The sequence below is a fragment of the Thamnophis sirtalis genome, unplaced genomic scaffold, assembly GCF_051295495.1.
Source record: "Thamnophis sirtalis isolate CommonGarterSnake01/CBP01778 unplaced genomic scaffold, rThaSir2_p1.2 scaffold_3, whole genome shotgun sequence".
NCBI lineage: Eukaryota > Metazoa > Chordata > Lepidosauria > Squamata > Natricidae > Thamnophis > Thamnophis sirtalis.
Genome location: NW_028261383.1, coordinates 23,939,860 through 23,957,532, shown reverse-complemented (window position 1 = coordinate 23,957,532; position 17,673 = coordinate 23,939,860). Strand labels below are relative to the sequence as shown.

Below are 17,673 nucleotides of genomic sequence, written 5' to 3'. Positions count from 1 at the left end.
TCCTGACGTAATGAGGCACGTCATTCTCCTGCCTCCTCCTGTAGAGGGTGCTTTTTTTGAGCGTTTCTTAAACAGTTAAGCAGAGTCATCCACACGGTAACTCTGGCAGCAACTAGCTCAGCCTTCAGCTCTTGTCTTTTTCCTTTTACATTTTTTTTCTTTTCATGATGGCAGGCAAGAGCAGAGTAGAAATCCTCTCTGAAACAGCTGGAAAAGGTATGTGATTGCATGCAGAGCTACATTGCTTTACACACACACACACACACACACACACACACACACACCTGGATAAAAGTATATAAGCCCAGCTTCACTGACTACAAGTTTGAAAAGGCAACGTGGCTCCACCTGCAATCAAAGGCTCGGATCAGAAGGTAGCAAAGGAATTGGGGGGGGGAGTATGGCAGAGGAGCTACTTTCAAGCCATTGGAAAATATATCCAATCCAACTTCTGTGTTTGTGTTTGAGAGAAGGGGGAGGGAGGAAGAGAGGGAGGAAGGAAGGGGAGGGAGAAGAAAAAAAATGATGGAAACTTTTTCGCAAAGGAGAAAAACAAATGCTGTTGCTTTAAATCGGAACGGAGCATGCCTGGCTGTGGAATTCTAGGAGTTGAAGTCCACAAATCTAAAAAAAATTGAAACCCCTGTGTCAGTGCCTCACCAGCCATAAACCTCACCGCACATCACTGCTGCTTGCTATAGCTTTTGCCATATTGGGAAGACTGGTAGGGCTTTTCTCTGGTGTGAGCTTTTCCATGAACAACTGGGAAGCCATTCTGATTAAAGCTTTTGCTGCATTGGGAACACTGATATGGCTTTTCTCCAGTGTGGATCCTCTCAAGCATAATTCTACAATCTTTGCTTTTGTCACAATAGACACTGACATTATTGCATTCTCAAGGACATAAAAAATACTCTTGGAGAAGGAGGAGCCAACGTTGCAACAACACAACGTGCGATCTCGACAGTCCGGTCTCGACAGTCCGAGACCACTGTTGACACTTTTGCCACTGGATGGTCCAGTATGATCTAAACCATCTCGGAGACATGGTGATCAGGAAGACAAAGCCTTGCTGGTCTCAGGGACACCACAAAGTCCCTGATTGACCCAAGGGAAGCGCTTCAAGCCGGCGGCAAACAGGCAGTCCCCAGGCTGGGGATCCAACTTTGTGTGTGTGTGTGTGTGTGTGTGTGTGTGTGTGTGTGTTGGAGATGGCTCTGGAAGGAAGCAAAAATGAGTCCATTGGGTGAGGTTTTTTTTTTTACTCTGAGAAAGATTGCCGAAAGAAAAAAATTTTTTAAAGATAAATTAGTCCTTAAAGTAAAAGAATAAAGCGGTGAATTTAATTCTTATTGGACTGCCTTGGAAAGTGTTTGTTCTTTCTTGTAACGATATTTTGTGGATTGAAGGGATTGTAATGTTTCCTGTTTCTCCGCTTGAAGTGAATGGATAGATTTTTTTTCCTCTATTTTTTACCACCTTATTTTTTCGCTTAAATTAAAACTCTCTTTTTTATTTTAACAAATTCTCCCTTCTATTTGTTATTAAATCCCACCAAAGACAATTAAAAAATTTTGTTTTCCATAAAATAGAGAAAAGTATGAAAAAGTGGAATCTGCCATTTGAAAGCCAGAGTCTGAAGTTCCTTCTTTAAAACAATGTATCCTTTGTTTATTCCTATTTGATCTTACTGACTTTGTAACTGAAGGGTTTGCAACTTGCTTACAAAATTTGATAAAGAGTCAAAGAGTCAATTGCTTTTTGCAGATGCTCTTGGAAAATATTTTGGCTAGAGAAGGAAAAGGAAAGAAAAAGATAGAACCCTTCTCCTTTGATGTGTACAAAAGAACTTGTGCTTAAGTTAACCTAAAACAAATAAATAAATAAATACACACACACACACACACACACACACACACAAAGACAAAAGAAGCTTGGAAGGCTAGAGTGGCAGTGGCTATCAGACTCCTCTTTTCTTTTTTTTCTACTTAATTTTTTTGGGGGGAAAATGGATCAATATCCAGATGAGGAAACCTTAAAATTTTGAAACATCCTGGCTGGAATTCGAAATATTTTAGAAGGATTTGGGAGATTTGAGAGAAGTTGGATAGACTATTGTTTATCACAACAAAAGATGATGGGGTTGGAGCCCCAAAAATTAAAGAAGAGAATGAAAATATAGAAGATAAAGACAAGACAATAGATGAACTTATTAATGGAGCAAATATGGGTGAAAGCGGAAAGAAGGGAAGATGGAAAAGTGAATTTGACAATTTGGAGCTTTATCCCAGATTTCAAGATATAGGAGGAAAAAAAGGGGTGATAATGATGGAGCTAGTGAGTGATCGTGGGCGCACCACGGTTCGCCCACATAACACCGATCCTCCGTGAGCTGCACTGGCTATCTGTCGATCTCCGGGTGCACTTCAAGGTCCTACTCACCACCCATAAAGCGCTCCATGGTAGTGGATCTGGCTATTTGAGAGACCGCCTTCTGCCGATTACCTCCCTGCGTCCCATCAGATCGCATAGAGCTGGCCTCCTCCGTATTCCATCCGCCAGTCAGTGCCGACTGGCGACTACTCGGAGGAGAGCCTTCTCTGTTGCGGCTCCGATGCTATGGAATAATCTCCCCGTGGAGATTCGTACCCTCACCACCGTCCAGACCTTCCGCACAGCCCTCAAGATCTGGCTAGCCCATCAGGCCTGGGGATAAGTTTTTACTTTCGCCCCTCCCGAATGTCGAGTGAATGTTGTGTTTTACTGTTTAATTTATTCTCGTTCACACTTCTTTTTGTATTTGTCCTACACTCCCTTTCCCCTTTTATTGTAAGCCGCCCTGAGTCCCCTCAGGGAAAAGGGCGGCCTATAAATGTATAATAAATACAAATACAAAATACAAGCTAAGAAAAGAAACCTATTCAGAAATAAGTTTGACAACCAAAGACAAGCTAATGTTAATAACAATTCAAGGGCAACGAGACTATTTGAGAGACCTTTTAAGCAATAAAGCGTGGAGAGAAGTTTATAAAAACTTTATAAAGGAGCTGAAAAGAGAATTGACAGAACAATTGACAAGAGAGATAAGACTGTTTTGCCATTGGAAAGATACAGGTTGATAATGAAAGTTGATGATAAAAAGTTAGCTAATTTTGGTGATTAATAAGTAGGGATTTTAGTATTTTGTAGATTGTTTTAGATTATTATTGAATGTTTATTCGTTAACATATAATTAACTATGACAATAATGAAATGATAACCTTAATTAGTATAAGTAACCTGGTTATAAATTCTAAATTGGGACTTGGCGAAAAGACATAAATTTTATTAATACATTTTTGTTTAGATCTTGTTATAAAGGTATAATTACTTTGGGTCTGAAGAGAGGAGATGTGATATAAATATTAAATAATTTTTTCGTTAACCACAATAATAACAAGGAAATGTTAATGGATATTTTTGGTGATTAATAAGTAGGAATGTTAGCATTTTGTAGATTGTTTTAGATTTTTATGAAATGTTCATTTGTTAACATATAATTAACTATAACAATAATGAAATGATAATTTTAATTAGTAAAAATAACATGGATATTAATTGTAATTTGGGACTTAGGGAAAAGACCTATAAATTTTATTAATAAATTTTTGTTTAGATCTTGCTATAAAGGTATAATTTCTTTTGGGCCTGATGAGAGGAGAGGAGATATAAATAGTAAATAAATTTTAGTTAACTACAATAATAACAAGGAAATGTTAATGGATAATGTTTAATGATATATATATATATATATATATATATATATATATATATATATATATATATATATATATATCATTATATATCATTATATATCTAATATATATATATTAGATTTTTTTATTTATTTATCAGCACAAATAAAAAACACACACATATATGTGTGTGTGTGTGTGTGTTTTTATTTGTGCTGATAAATAAATAAAGGGAAACTAGTATAGATCTATTTCAAGCTATTTAGCTCTCATCAGCTAGCCATACCCTTACTGGGATTTGAACCTGGGCTATATTGCATACTAGGCATACTAGGCAGAGATCTTAGCCATTAGGCCACAGGCTCTTATCCGTTATCAGCGAAGCCAGGGTGAAAGGTATCTATTAGATTTTTACAACCCCTGGTAAGCCCCAATTATGGGAGGAAGCTAATTGCTTCCATCATCTGTCATTCGGCTCGTCACAAGAGTCCATCACGACAGAAACTCAATATTTTTACTGTTGCCTTTGTTATATTTGTGGTTTTTTTTTATTTGTGCTGATAAATAAATAAAGGGAGACTAGTATAGATCTATTTCAAGCTATTTAGCTCTCATCAGCTAGCCATACCCTTACTGGGATTTGAACCTGGGCTATATTGCATACTAGGCATACTAGGCAGTATATATATGTTATACTAGTAAAAGCAAATTGGATATAAGCTTTAAACTATGAGTTGGGGGGGAAGGGGGGGAAATGCTTAGATATCTTACTAACTGAATTTGTTTCAGAATATGCCATAATGGTGTAATGTTATTGGAGGTTTATTGAAACTGCGAATGAATGCCAGTAGGTGGTTGTGTCTTTAAATACAAATGATTTTAGATAAAATCATGTTTAAATAATTGTAATTAAATGAGAATTGTGGTACAGTGATAAGTAAGATATATAAATTTTCTATTTTGATTTAAAATGTACAATTCAATTTGAATGAAGTATATGTAAGGATTGTGGAAGAAATAGATTCCTACGGCAGGCAAACCTGGCCCTGCACTAGGCCTCCAAGCCTTTTCCACAGCTTTGAGTAGACAGTGTTCTGCCTCGTGAGTTGCACATTTGATTAATGGCGGCATCAGGGACAGCAGGAGGATTCAGGTAGTTAAGGAAAGCAATTTCATTTAACAGCCATTGGAACATGCAACTGTAATTCAAAGCCCATAATAGTTATACCTTGAAGACTACTTTTATGCGGGCTGTGGAATTCTGGGGCTGAAAATCGGGTGAAACCAAGGTAGAAGACTGAAACTCCACATGTGGGAATTCCATAATCAACAGACAAAAGCTCCACCCAAAATTCCTTTTTGAGGAATTCCATTAATTCTGGAAAAGGAAATATACAGATGGTTCTGCTGATAACCAGAAACTAGTAGTTAGGCATTTTCCAATTTCCTTTCACTCCACTTACAAATGTTTGAGCAAAATGAATCAGGCCAAAATTCAAACAATTTCTCACCTAAAATTTCTTTTTTTAAAAAAATTTTTAAATTTTTTAAAACAAACAAAAACAAAACAACACATACCATAAACTTTCCTCAATTTCATCAAGCATGTCGTTTGGTTACAAACTTTTGTGCATCAGTTTTTACAATTAAAAATAAGATCACTGGTTATCCATCAAACATTCCTCACCTACACTTTCAATGGGAGATAACAAATGAAATTCAAGCATTCTCTAAACTCATCTACCTTTCTTCATATCGATTACCTTGTGTGCAATAAGGGATGATTTATGCTTGAAGTAATGTCCGCAGACTGGACATTTCAAAGATTTCTCCACAGTGTGAGTCTTCTGGTGTGTCACCAGATTAGAATGATTGTTAAAACCTTTCCCACAGATAGGACATTCAAAGGGTTTCTCTCATGTATGAGTGCTCTGGTGTCTCACCAGGCTGGAACTCCAAATAAAACATTTCCCACAATAAGGTCATTCAAAGGGTTTCTCTCCTGTGTGAGTCCGCTGGTGTTTCACCAGGCTAGAATTATCACTAAAACTTTTTCCACAAACAGGACATTCAAAGGGTTTCTCTCCTGTGTGAGTCCTCTGGTGTTTCACCAGACTGGAACTCTGACTAAAACATTTCCCACAATCAGGACATACAAAAGGTTTCTCTCCTGTGTGAGTCCTCTGGTGTGTCACCAGGCTGGAATTATCACTAAAACTTTTTCCACAAATAGGACATTCAAAGGGTTTCTCTCCTGTGTGAGTCATCTGGTGTCTCACCAGGCTGGAATTCTGAATGAAACATTTCCCACAATAAGGACATTCAAAGGGTTTCTCTCCTGTGTGAGTCCTCTGGTGTTTCACCAGCTGGGAATTCTGACTGAAACGTTTCCCACAATCAGGACAATCAAAGGGTTTCTCTCCTGTGTGAGTCCGCTGGTGTTTCACCAGGCTAGAATTATCACTAAAACTTTTTCCACAAACAGGGCATTCAAAGGGTTTCTCTCCTGTGTGAGTCCTCTGGTGTTTCACCAGACTGGAACTCTGACTAAAACATTTCCCACAATCAGGACATACAAAAGGTTTCTCTCCTGTGTGAGTCCTCTGGTGTTTCACCAGAGTGGAATTTTCACTAAAATCTTTTCCACAATTAGGACATTTGAAGGGTTTTTCTCCTGTGTGAGTCCTCTGGTGATTGACCAGGTGCGCATTCTGACTGTAATGTTTCCCACAATAAAGACATTCAAAGGGTTTCTCTCCTGTGTGAGTCATCTGGTGTTTTACCAGGTGGGCGTTTTGACTGAAAGTTTTCCCACAGTCAGGACATTCAAAAGGTTTCTCTCCTGTGTGAGTCATCTGGTGTGTTACCAGCTGGGAATTCCGACTGAAACCTCTCCCACAATCAGAACATTCAAAGGGTTTCTCCCCTGTGTGAGTCCTCTGGTGTGTCACCAGGCTGGAATTATCACTAAAACTTTTTCCACAAATAGGACATTCAAAGGGTTTCTCTCCTGTGTGAGTCATCTGGTGTCTCACCAGGCTGGAATTCCAACTGAAATGTTTCCCACAATAAGGACATTCAAAGGGTTTCTCTCCTGTGTGAATCCGCTGGTGTTTCACCAGGCTAGAATTATCACTAAAACTTTTTCCACAAACAGGACATTCAAAGGGTTTCTCTCCTGTGTGAGTCCTCTGGTGTATGACCAGGTGCGAATTCTGACTGTAACGTTTCCCACATTTAGGACATTCAAAGGGTTTCTCTCCTGTGTGAGTCTGCTGGTGTCTCAGCAGGCTGGAATTATCACTAAAATCTTTTCCACAAATAGGACATTCGAAGGGTTTTTCTCCTGTGTGAGTCCTCTGGTGTATGACCAGGTGCGAATTCTGACTATAACGTTTCCCACATTCAAGACATTCAAAGGGTTTCTCCCCTGTGTGCGTGGCCTTATGTCTCAAGAGATGGGAATTTTTAATGAAACTTTCCCCACAATCTCTACACTTACAAGGTTTCTCCATGGAGTGAATCGTCTGATGTGTTACCAGGTGGGAATTACAATTGAAACTTCTCCCAAAGTCTGGACATTTAATGGGTTTTTCTCCTTTATGATTCCTCTGGTGTTTCACAAATTGGAATCATAACTGAATGTTTTCCAACAATCAGGATATTCAAAGCATTTCTCTCCTATGGGAGTCTTCTGGTGTATCACCGGAACTGTGACTTTCCCATAATCAGGACATTCAAGGGGTTTTTCCCCACAATCTAGATACGCATAGAGTTTCTCCCTGGAGTCAATCTACTGATGCATCACCAGACCTAAAATTGTGACTAATTGTTTTTCCACAATCAGGACATTCGAAGGGTTTGTCTTTTGTGGGAATCCTCAGGTGCTTCACCAGGAAGAAATTCACTGAAACATTTTCCACAGAAAGGATGTTCAAATGGTTTTATTCCTTCGTTTGCGTCCTTTAGTGTCTCAAGACCTGAGAATTTCTTATGAAACTTTCACACAATCTGCACAGACATATGTTTTCTCCCTCCTATGAGTTATCTGATGTAGCACCATGTTGCCATGCTCACTAAAACATTTACCGCATTGGGAGCACTTTTGTGGCTTCCCTCTTTTGTGGAGGTGCTTCCATGAACAACAAGGGAGCTTTTGTGACCATAGTTTTTGCCACATTCAGGTAATTTGTGTGGCTTTCAGTCTCCTCTTGTGCATAATCAGCTGTGATTTGCAAAGTGTGCTTTTCCCACAATAGGCAAATTTATGAAGCTTTTGCACCACTGATATTCTTGAGGAGGTAAAAAATATGGACAATGCCTTTTTTAAGGTGCTTTCATTCAAGCCGTCTTCTTCCTCTCAGGGAAAGGCCTGCATTCCTGTCTCTTCTACGTGGCTTTACTATTGATCTTTTCCTTCGAACAGACTTCCAGATATTTCCCTCTTTTGCTGAATTATAAATAATAATTGATCCTTGAGTTCTGCATAATCTGCTTATTCGTTCTTAATTTTCTCTCTTTTGTCAAACAGCTGCTGGAGGAGGAGCAGATTTGTAAGGTTTTCTGCAAGAAATGAAAAATATTTTGATTTTTGGCTTGATTTTCTTCCCTTTTTAACACTGATTATTATTTACAGTTGTTCAGAGTGTGCGCTTATTGCCATCATGTTCATCTGTAAGATTCAAAGAAAAATGTAACTTTAATTGTTTATAAAACGGTTAGAGATGAGGTGAAAAAAGAAGAAAAGTATAGACAATTTTTGCTCATGGAAGTCCTCAGGTACAAATAAAGGCAGAAAATACTGTCTAGAACCCCTCTGGTGACATCCTTATTCAAGTAGTCCTCATTTAACCTACCACAATTGGAATTTATATTTGCGTCACTAAGCAGCTCAAACATTAAGCATCATGTCACATGACAGTGCCAACTTACATTTGTTCCTCTGTAGTTTTTAAGCTAATCACTGTGGGTTGTTAAAGGCAATTTCATATGACTGTGACTTGCAATTTCCTGCCAGTATAACCACTGATTTTGCTTGTCTGAAGCTAGCTTGGAAGGTCACAAATGGAGATCATGAGTGTGGGATGCTGCCGCCATCATAAATGTGCAACTATTGGCAGAAGCGAAGTTGGTGCAACTCCTTTTCCTGCATCTTCAAAACCACAGTCACTGCTGACATGCGGTCACGGAACAAGTGCTGGGATTAACACAAATTGTGCATGTTTGCTTCTACTGTGCCATAGTAACTTTGAAGGATCAGGGAAGAAGTGGTAAGTGAGGACTCCCTGTGCAACCAAAGATGGATTAAGCACAATTGAACCTGGAACATGGATGGGACAGGAAATACCATACGTATTGGCAAGATGTGAAGTAAAAAAACTTGTAAATTTTATTCTTCTGTCATTTTCAATACACGTTTGTATTACAAACTATATTAAGAGGGCAACCTCAAGATATAATGGGAGACTTTAACTACCCTGATATCAACTGGGAGACAAGGTCTACAGCAAGTAGGAGATTGAATAGATTCCTAACCAACTTAGCTGACAACTTTGTCATCCAAAAAGTAGAGAAGGGAACTAGAGGAAAAACTATACTCGATCTAATTCTTACTAATAGAGGAGTGATAGAAGGAGTTGAAGTTGTCGGAACCTTGGGCGAATGACCATGTCTTACTGGAATTCAATATAATGCAAACAGAAGCAATAGAACAGTGGTGGGTTTCAAAAATTGTTCGAACCTACACTGTGGGTGTGGCCTCCTTTGTGGGAATGGCTTGCCGTCCATGTGACCGGATATGAAGATGCCGACGACACTTGTCAGAACCACCTTAAATTACCTCCCACACAGCACTGGCATGCATAAGAATATGATGTAAACTTGTTTTTTAAAAGGCATCTTTGGTTTGTGTTAAAACAACTTCAACACACGCAATGTTCTGATTGCACCACAAACGCAGTAGTCATCCTTACCTTTCACAGAGGCACTGAGTTTTATAAATATGAGCATGATAGTGTAGAATAATCATATCCAAGGACCAGGAATGGGTTTCAAAAAAGTTTGGAACCTCTTCTGTAGGTGCGGCCTGCTTTCCAGGTCCACTGGTGGAACCTCTTCTAACCAGTTTGGTAGATTTGACGAACCGGTTCTACTGAATAGGTGCGAACTGGTAGGAACCCACCTCTGCAATAGAATATAATCCAACAGAAGAGTTGATTTTAAGAAATTCATAGCCTAAGCAAAATTTCATGGATAAAAATCCCTAGGAGAAAACAATGCAAGGATTGTGGGAAATATTGGAAAATCCATATATATATATAAAAGCAAAATGCCACTCATGCATTATCACAAAATCTCCAGAACCTTAAAGCCTACAAACCTAAGTTGTCCACGTATGTTCCTCTTGGCTTCTAGGTGCTGACTAAGAAAAGGTTTTTCAAAATGACCATCAGAGCATTATTATTTCCTATATTATTATTAACATGCTATCATGCTAACTAGTTCTACTCCCCCTCCTAATCAGAAAAGAAATCTGTTCCAAATACAAAACACAAGCAGAGCAGAGGAGATTCAGTTTCGGTTTTACTTTCACAGCAGGAAGCAGCTGTACTACAGAACGGTTGAGCTAACCAATAGCCAGGCTCCTTCCTGTCTCCTTCTTGCTCACACAGCAAATACTGTTTCACTTTCAAAGTAGCCCTCTGATGCTAAGGAGTTCTACTTCCCCTCCCCACCCCAAAAGAGGACTTTCACTTTCACAGCAGCAAGCAGCTTTACTACAGAACAGTTGAGCTAAGCCACGTCCAGTCTCCTTCCTGTCTCCTTCTTGCTCGCACAGCAAATACTCTGAGTTTCCAAACACCCCTCAACTCTCTCACACACTGACAGGACGCTAGCCAGATGAACACTAATGGATGCTGGTAGGCAGAGGCAGATTCGCCTCCCCTTATTCTCCTCCTCAGTTCAGACGAATCTGTTCCTTCTAGTGTAATACCAGTTAAAGGGAAAAGAGGCAAAATGCAGTAAAAGATTTACAAATACAATTAGGAAAACACAAGTAAGGGAAGTTGCACACAAGTATCGTCAAACTCATCCCCAAGTCAGGAGAAAGGCTGTAAAAAAGTACACATCTAATAACCCCCAATGCTAATCAGTCATAAATGAGATCAATGCCTTGGGCTAATAATTATTTCTCTAGTTTTAAATTTGAACCTCAGAAATAAACAATAAACTACCGTGTTTCCCCCAAAATACACGTCCTGATAATAAGGCCATGCCACATTTTTCAGGTGGGAAAAATGTAAGCCCTCCCCACAAAATAAGCCCCCTGGACAACACTCCCTCCAGCTAGTCAGAGCACCACTCACGACCTAGCGGTATCCCGAAGGCGCCAAGCAAAGGCTTGTGTTGTTTGGCGCCTTTGTGATACTGCTAGGTCAGTGAGTGGTGCTGTGCCCAACTGGAGAGGGGGATTGCTGGGCAGTTGCTCCCTTGCAAGCAGGCTCCCGAAGAACCAGGCACAGCCTCAGGGTCAAATGGCTATGTTGCGCTGTCGCAGCAGAACTACACAGCAGCCATGAGGTGACCATGCTCAGGAGCAGCCATCTGGCAACCCCCCTTTCCAGCCAGGCACAGCACCATTCACTGACCCAGGGGTATCGCCAAGCAGCGGGAGCACCTGTTCGCCGCCCTCCGGATCCCGCAGCTTGGCGCCTTCGGAATGACCCTAGGTCAGTGAATGGAGCTCTGCATGGCTGGAGAGGAGGGTTGCGTGAGCAGCTTTTCCACTCCCCGCTCATGCACCTCCCAGCCTCACGATGCCCTTGACTAACTCTCCCTGCAGAGCCAGGGCATCTCCACTGCCGCCGCCACCTGCCACTGCTGCATGGTTTTTTCTGCGGCTTGCAAAGCACGGAGGTAGGATGCTGAGTCTTCTGGAAGTTGCCACTCTGGGAATACGCTCTATGGTTGTACGCTCTGGGAGTATGCTCTGCCTCAGCCAGCCCACAACCTGTTCTGTCCCCCGCTTCACGGCTCGTTAACAAACGCAGGCAGGCAACTTAAAAGGAAGTCTTTCTTTATCAGTTCTCAGTTCAAACTGGCTTCAAGCCCAAAAATAACATAAATACAAGTCTCCGACAAGAATGCAAAACAAAACTCTTACAAGCACTGCACTTCTTCCACAGTCTCCACGGATCAGGTTTACATGAAACACCAAAGCACTTATCCAAGTGTAACAAGCATAAATCACGATTGAATTGAATTGATTATATTTCTATGCCGCCCTTTTCCCAGAAGGGACTCAGGGCGGCTCACAACCCAAGTCGGGGGGGGGGGGGGATAGGGGATACAAATAGGGGGGAAAAAGACATAGACAAACAATACCACAATTTTAAAAACAACTCAACAGACACACCATTCGAGCGGGGACAGGAACTCATCAGCCCCAGGCCTGTCAGAACAGCCAGGTTTTAAGGGCTTTGCGGAAAGCCTGGAGGGTGGTGAGGGTCCGAATCTCCATGGGGAGCTCGTTCCAGAGGGCCAGAGCAGCCACAGAGAAGGCCCTCCTCCAGGTGGTCGCCAGTCGGCATTGGCCAGTGGATGGAATTCGGAGGCCTAATCTGTGGGATCTAATCGGTCTATTGGAGGTAATTGGCAGCAGGCGGTCTCTCAAGTACCCAGGTCCAATACCATGAAGGGCTTTATAAGTGACGACTAGCGCCTTGAAGCATATCCGAAGACCAATAGGCAGCCAGTGCAGCTCGCGGAGATTAGGTGTACCGAGGTGCACCCACAATCGCTCACGCGGCTGCATTCTGGACAAGCTGAAGTCTCCGAATGCTCTTCAAGGGCTGCCCCATGTAGAGCACATTGCTTAATAATCAAGCAATGTTGTACAAACCAGGAACACACGAAGGAACGTATGTTGACTCCTGTGACTAGGGCGTGGCAGCATCCGTCCTTTTATCTCTCCCAAAACCCCACTAACGAGCCCCAGCTGCATTGTTAATCTTGCATTCCGAAAAGACTCACAGCAGACATCTGCTGAGTCACAACACAACCATAGAGTGTACTCCCAAAGTGGCCACTGCCAAAAGACTCGGCTGTGGATCTCCGGAGTTTGGAAGCCGGAGAATAGGTTATGCTCGAAGCGATGTGGTGGCGGCAGCACATTGGTCCTGCAGGAGAGCTGGGCCAGGGCATGGCGAGGTTGGGAGGCACACCAGGTTGGGATGGAGCAGGCGCTTGCGCAACCTCCCTTTCCAGCCGGGCAGAGCACCATGCACTGACCTACGGGTATCCTGAATGCGTCAAGCCGCAGGAGCTGGGGCGAGGGCCGAGGATCATGTGGCCTAGGGCCTCTGGAATATCACTAGGTCCATGAGTGGCGCTCTACCCGGCTGGAAAGGGGGGTTGACGGGTGGCTGCTCGTGAGCATGGTCACCTCATGGCTGGTATGTTGCGCTGTTGCAACAGTCGTTTACCCCTGAGGCTGTGCCTGGCTCTTCATGCGCCCACTCACAAGAGAGCAGCCACCCGGCAACCCCAAAACAATAAACCCCCCCCCTGATAATAAGACCCATCAATATTTTGGGGGTCAAAAGAAAATAAGAACCTGTCTTATTTTCAGGGAAACACGGTACACAATTCTCAGTGTGTATTGTTTTATCTTCCACGCTTAGGCATGATCTGAGAAACACCCAGTGATAAGATATAGTGAGATGAAGTCAAAGCTGAAGCCCAGTGCTCCCCTCCCTGTTTAAAACTTCCTGTGACTCCACCCACTGCCCACGCATGCTCACAGTGGTCCTAGCCAAGCCACAAGCCATGTGGGTTTGCCGCCTTACGCAGACAGCGGTGTTGTGTTTCGGAATGGCAGGTTGAGGGTCCCGGGATGTGCTACAGTGGTGGTGCACCTCTCTCCCTTGAACCATACTTCCAAGGACTTCCAAGGGGTGATTAATGCTGATAGGAAGCCTTCTGGAGGGCACCAAAGTCGTTTCAATGCCCCCATGACTACAGAAGTGGCTGTTCTTGTTGTTGCCCAGGATTTTGAGAAAAGAGATATCGTTCTCCACAGCAGAGAAAACTGGCTGTTATGAATCAGTGAGATGTACCGTGCCTATGAAGCTCTCCAGTACCCTCTGATGTTCTACCATGGAGAAGATGGCTATTACATGAAATCCCCTGTGGTTGTAAGCCGCCCTGAGTCCCCTCAGGGAAAAGGGCGGCATATAAATCCCAATAAATACCTAAATACCTAAATACCTAAATACCTCAGTGTGAACCAAACACCAAAGTTCTTCTCAAGAAGACCGTGTCTGCTGCTGCCTTTTACAGCTACAGGATAATGGAGCGTGATGGTGAAGAATGCTATCTATTGCTGTTCCAGTTCCGTAGCAAAGCACGGGTATCCAACCGACTAGTATGATCATAGAAGCCTATGCCAACACAATATCACTAAAAATGGAAAACAAGATATCCAAGAAGAAACCAGCATGGTTGCAGAAAAATCTCACTGATAAACTGAATGAAAAAAAGGATCAGTATAAAAAATGGAAAGAGGGACACATAACTAAGGCAGAATAGTAGCATATAGCTTGAATCTGCAAAGATGAAATCAAGGTCATGTTGAAAATGAATTAAAACTTACAACAAATATCAAAAATCATTTTAAAACATGTATAAAACAAGAAAAAGGTTAGGGAAACAGTCAGTCCTCTAATGGGAGATGATGGCAAGGGAGTGACAGACAGTAGAGAGACACCTACTTAATTCATTACCATTTTTTTAGGAGTATAAGATGCACTTTTTTACTCCAAAAAGAGGGTGACAATCTGGGTGCGTCTTATACTCTGAATGTAGCCACCTGAGTCGTCTGAAAAAGGGGCAGGCAAAGCGGGCGCTGTAGAGATCGTGATGGCTGGGAAGGAGAGAGGTTTCACTTTCAGGGCTTCCGGAAGGGCTTAGGCAGTGGCAGCGATGGGAACAATCTCCTTTTTACAAAAGCTTTTCTCATAACGCTAGATCGGGAAGTTAAAAACCTAAATGGGACACAATCAGGCTTGATTCAAAGGTTTTAGGCTCCTGAGATCGATCCATCCAAAACACTGGTACCACGATCTCTGCAGGGCCCACTTTACCTGCCCCTTCTCGGGCGGTTCCAGGCGGCAGAGATCGCGGTAATAGCATTTCTGGGTGGCAGTGCACCGATCTCAGGCTGCATTAACAGAGAGATAGAATCATGATCATGTGAAGTACTAGTACCACTTTATTAAGAGTAAGATCACACTTAGATAATTGCAGACAGTTTGGTCACCATATCATAAAAAAATGTTGAGACTCTAGAAAGAAAGCAGAAAAGAGCAACAAAGAGGATTAGGGCCTTGGAGGCTAAAATATAATTTAGAGGTTGCAGGAAATATGGTATGTCTAGTCTAGTGAAGGGAAGGATTAGGAAAGACATGATAGCCATCTTCCAATACTTGAGGAGTTGCCACAAAAGAGGGAGGGTGTCAACCTATTCTCCAAAGCCCCTGAAGGCAGGACAAGGAACTGGATGGAAACTAATCAAGGAGAGAAGCAACTTCGAACTAAGGAGAAACTTCCTGACACTAAGAACAGTGAACCAGTGGGAGGTTTTCCCTTCAGAGGTTGTGGGGGCTCCATCCCTGGTGGCTTTTAATCAGAGGCAGGACAGCCATTTGTCTGAAATGATATTGGTTCTCCTGCTTGATCAGGGCGTCTGAATAGAAGACCTGCAAGGTCCCACCCAGCTCTGTCACAAACCCTCCAGTGATGGGAGCCCCCACAACCTCTGGAGGGAAGCCATTCCCAAAGAATTCACCTTCACTTGGAAGAGACTTTCCCAATCTTCCCAGCAGAAGGAAAATTGCAGCCACCAGTTTCGCAGCGTGCAGCCCCAGTGGACTTAAATTCGAGGAGGGAAGGAACCTGCAGCAGCAGCAGCTGAGATGCTTCAGCCCAGTTGCTTCTCCGCTTCCAGGACTCTCCTCCCACCCGCCCTCAACTCACCTTCCAGCTGCTGCTTCGACCCTGGAAAGAGCACAAAAGCCGCTCTGTACAACACTCTCCTCCCATGAGTGATCCGGAAGAGGAAGTTCAGCTGTTCCCAAAGGTGCTTTTTTTTCAATAGGCAACTGGACTTTCTTTCTTCTACTCTTCTCGTCGCTTTCCAAACTTTCTAGCAATTCAGTACTCGATGGTTTTAACTCCTTTAAGCTCAACCACAAGTATTATCCACTTCCTAGGCACAAGTGTTGCCTGTTTGAGCACCATCTCCAGATAGGAGGCAGAAAAAAAATTCCTTCTCCAGTTCCTACCTAAGGCGTTTGCAACAAGTTTCCACTGATTAAATGCTATCAAGTCGTTTTTTACTTCTAGCAACCGACTTTGTAGCTGAGCCTAGTGAAATAGTGAAATGTGATGTTACTTAACCTTGTGAAGATTAGCTATGTGTTGTGCCCTAAAAGTTCATGAAGGTTTTACAGAATTACACAATCAGCTTTCTTAGGGGTGACTTTCAGTGGAGTTCAAAATCTCTTTTACATACCAAAACTTTATGACTCTGTGGCCCCTAGGTTTTGAGGGCATGTCAGCAGCATCAGGCCAGACACTCCAGGGGAGCTTCACTCCTGCTGGCCAGGGCTGCATCCAAGAGCATCAACCACTAAGCTTCATTCTTGGAGGAGGAAATGTTATTATCTGCTAAATGCCAGGTGTAAATTATATAAATTTGCTTGCAGTGAAGTCTCCCATTAGGTCACAAAGAGAAACGTATGCAGAAGGCCTAGAAAATGTAGCCCAAGAAAGAGGACCTGATTGCCTATACATGGTAGAAGAAAATTTTCCCCTCCCGCAATGTCTATTTATCTTTTTATTGTACAGAGGGTTGTTTTTATATATTCTGCTATTACCCTCAGGTTAATTTTAATGTGTCTTAGAGAAACGCAACGTTCAGTTTCCTCCTTCTGCATCCTGAAAGTCTTCCGGATTTTGAGGCCAGAATTTCCTAGCCAGCATCTCCTTTGCACAAAATATTTGTGAGTCATAAGCAGAGTTTCTGAGTGGCCCCAGTAAGTTGCTGAAGCTTCTAAAAAATACATGTTAAAAAATATGCACAGAGGTTGTAGCTCAAGAAGAAAAGCATTGTGGTTTTGAGTCCTGGGTTCTTAGGTTCCTGAACAACCCCTGCTGTGATCTTGTCTTCTTGGAGGTGCCTGGTTGCTACCAACCAAGATGCCTCTTATTTGTTGCAAAATTGTTACATCTTGAAAGCCCCATAACTTTAACCTTAAACTGCCTACTTACTATTGACCTCACTCCATTCCTAAGGGTTCTGTAAGGGGCGTGCATAAGCACACCATTGTGCCCATCATCCCTGTCCTATTGTCCCTATTTATTCGTACCCATTTCATTCATGTTCATGTTTATTCTTATACCTATTATCTTGTAAACAACAAATCAAACAAATAAAATAAATAAAAAATAAACTGCCTTGGTGTTGGAGCTGTGAAAAAGACATTATATGGTGGAAAACATTGCATTTCTAAAAAAGGCATTAAATAGCTTTTTGAATGAAAAAAACAGGTATTGTCCACATTGCTGTGAAAGAAGGTTTTTTGGTTGGATGTTCTGCTATTTCCCTCGTGTTTGTTTTAATATCCCCTTTTTGTATATTGAAATTCAATTAATATTTATTTCTAATCTGCACTTAATCCTTCATCGTGACATAAACTATTATTATTTTTATACTCAGAACCACACCCATTGCTCTTTCTTGCCTTCTGGGCCTTTGGTTCTAAGCATCAGACATCCCCAAAAGAAAAAAAAGAAGTCACATTCTTTGCAATGAACTCTTGCAACAGCCAGCAAAGCCATAAGCTCTTCCAAGGTCTTCTGTTCCCTGTCTTACTGT

The 17,673-nt window shown here is 42.1% G+C and overlaps 1 long non-coding RNA gene and 1 pseudogene across 3 annotated transcripts in view; both read right to left on the bottom strand.

The window, feature by feature from the left end:
* Nucleotides 1–4,282: 4,282 nt before the first annotated feature.
* LOC148047622 (uncharacterized) lies at nucleotides 4,283–7,650 on the bottom strand (annotated as a pseudogene).
* A 55-nt stretch (nucleotides 7,651–7,705) lies between these two features.
* Nucleotides 7,706–17,673, bottom strand: part of LOC148047621 (uncharacterized) — a 31,372-nt gene continuing 21,404 nt past the window's right edge. Inside the window, exons 1-3 of one of the 3 annotated variants that reach the window (XR_015695852.1) lie at nucleotides 14,012–14,161; nucleotides 9,707–9,917; nucleotides 7,706–8,406 (exon numbers count right to left, since the gene is read on the bottom strand). This is a non-coding gene — a long non-coding RNA (uncharacterized LOC148047621). Of the gene's footprint in view, nucleotides 8,407–9,706; nucleotides 9,918–14,011; nucleotides 14,162–17,673 lie in introns of those variants that run through there. The other 2 variants (XR_015695850.1, XR_015695851.1) reach the window with 2 other exon arrangements.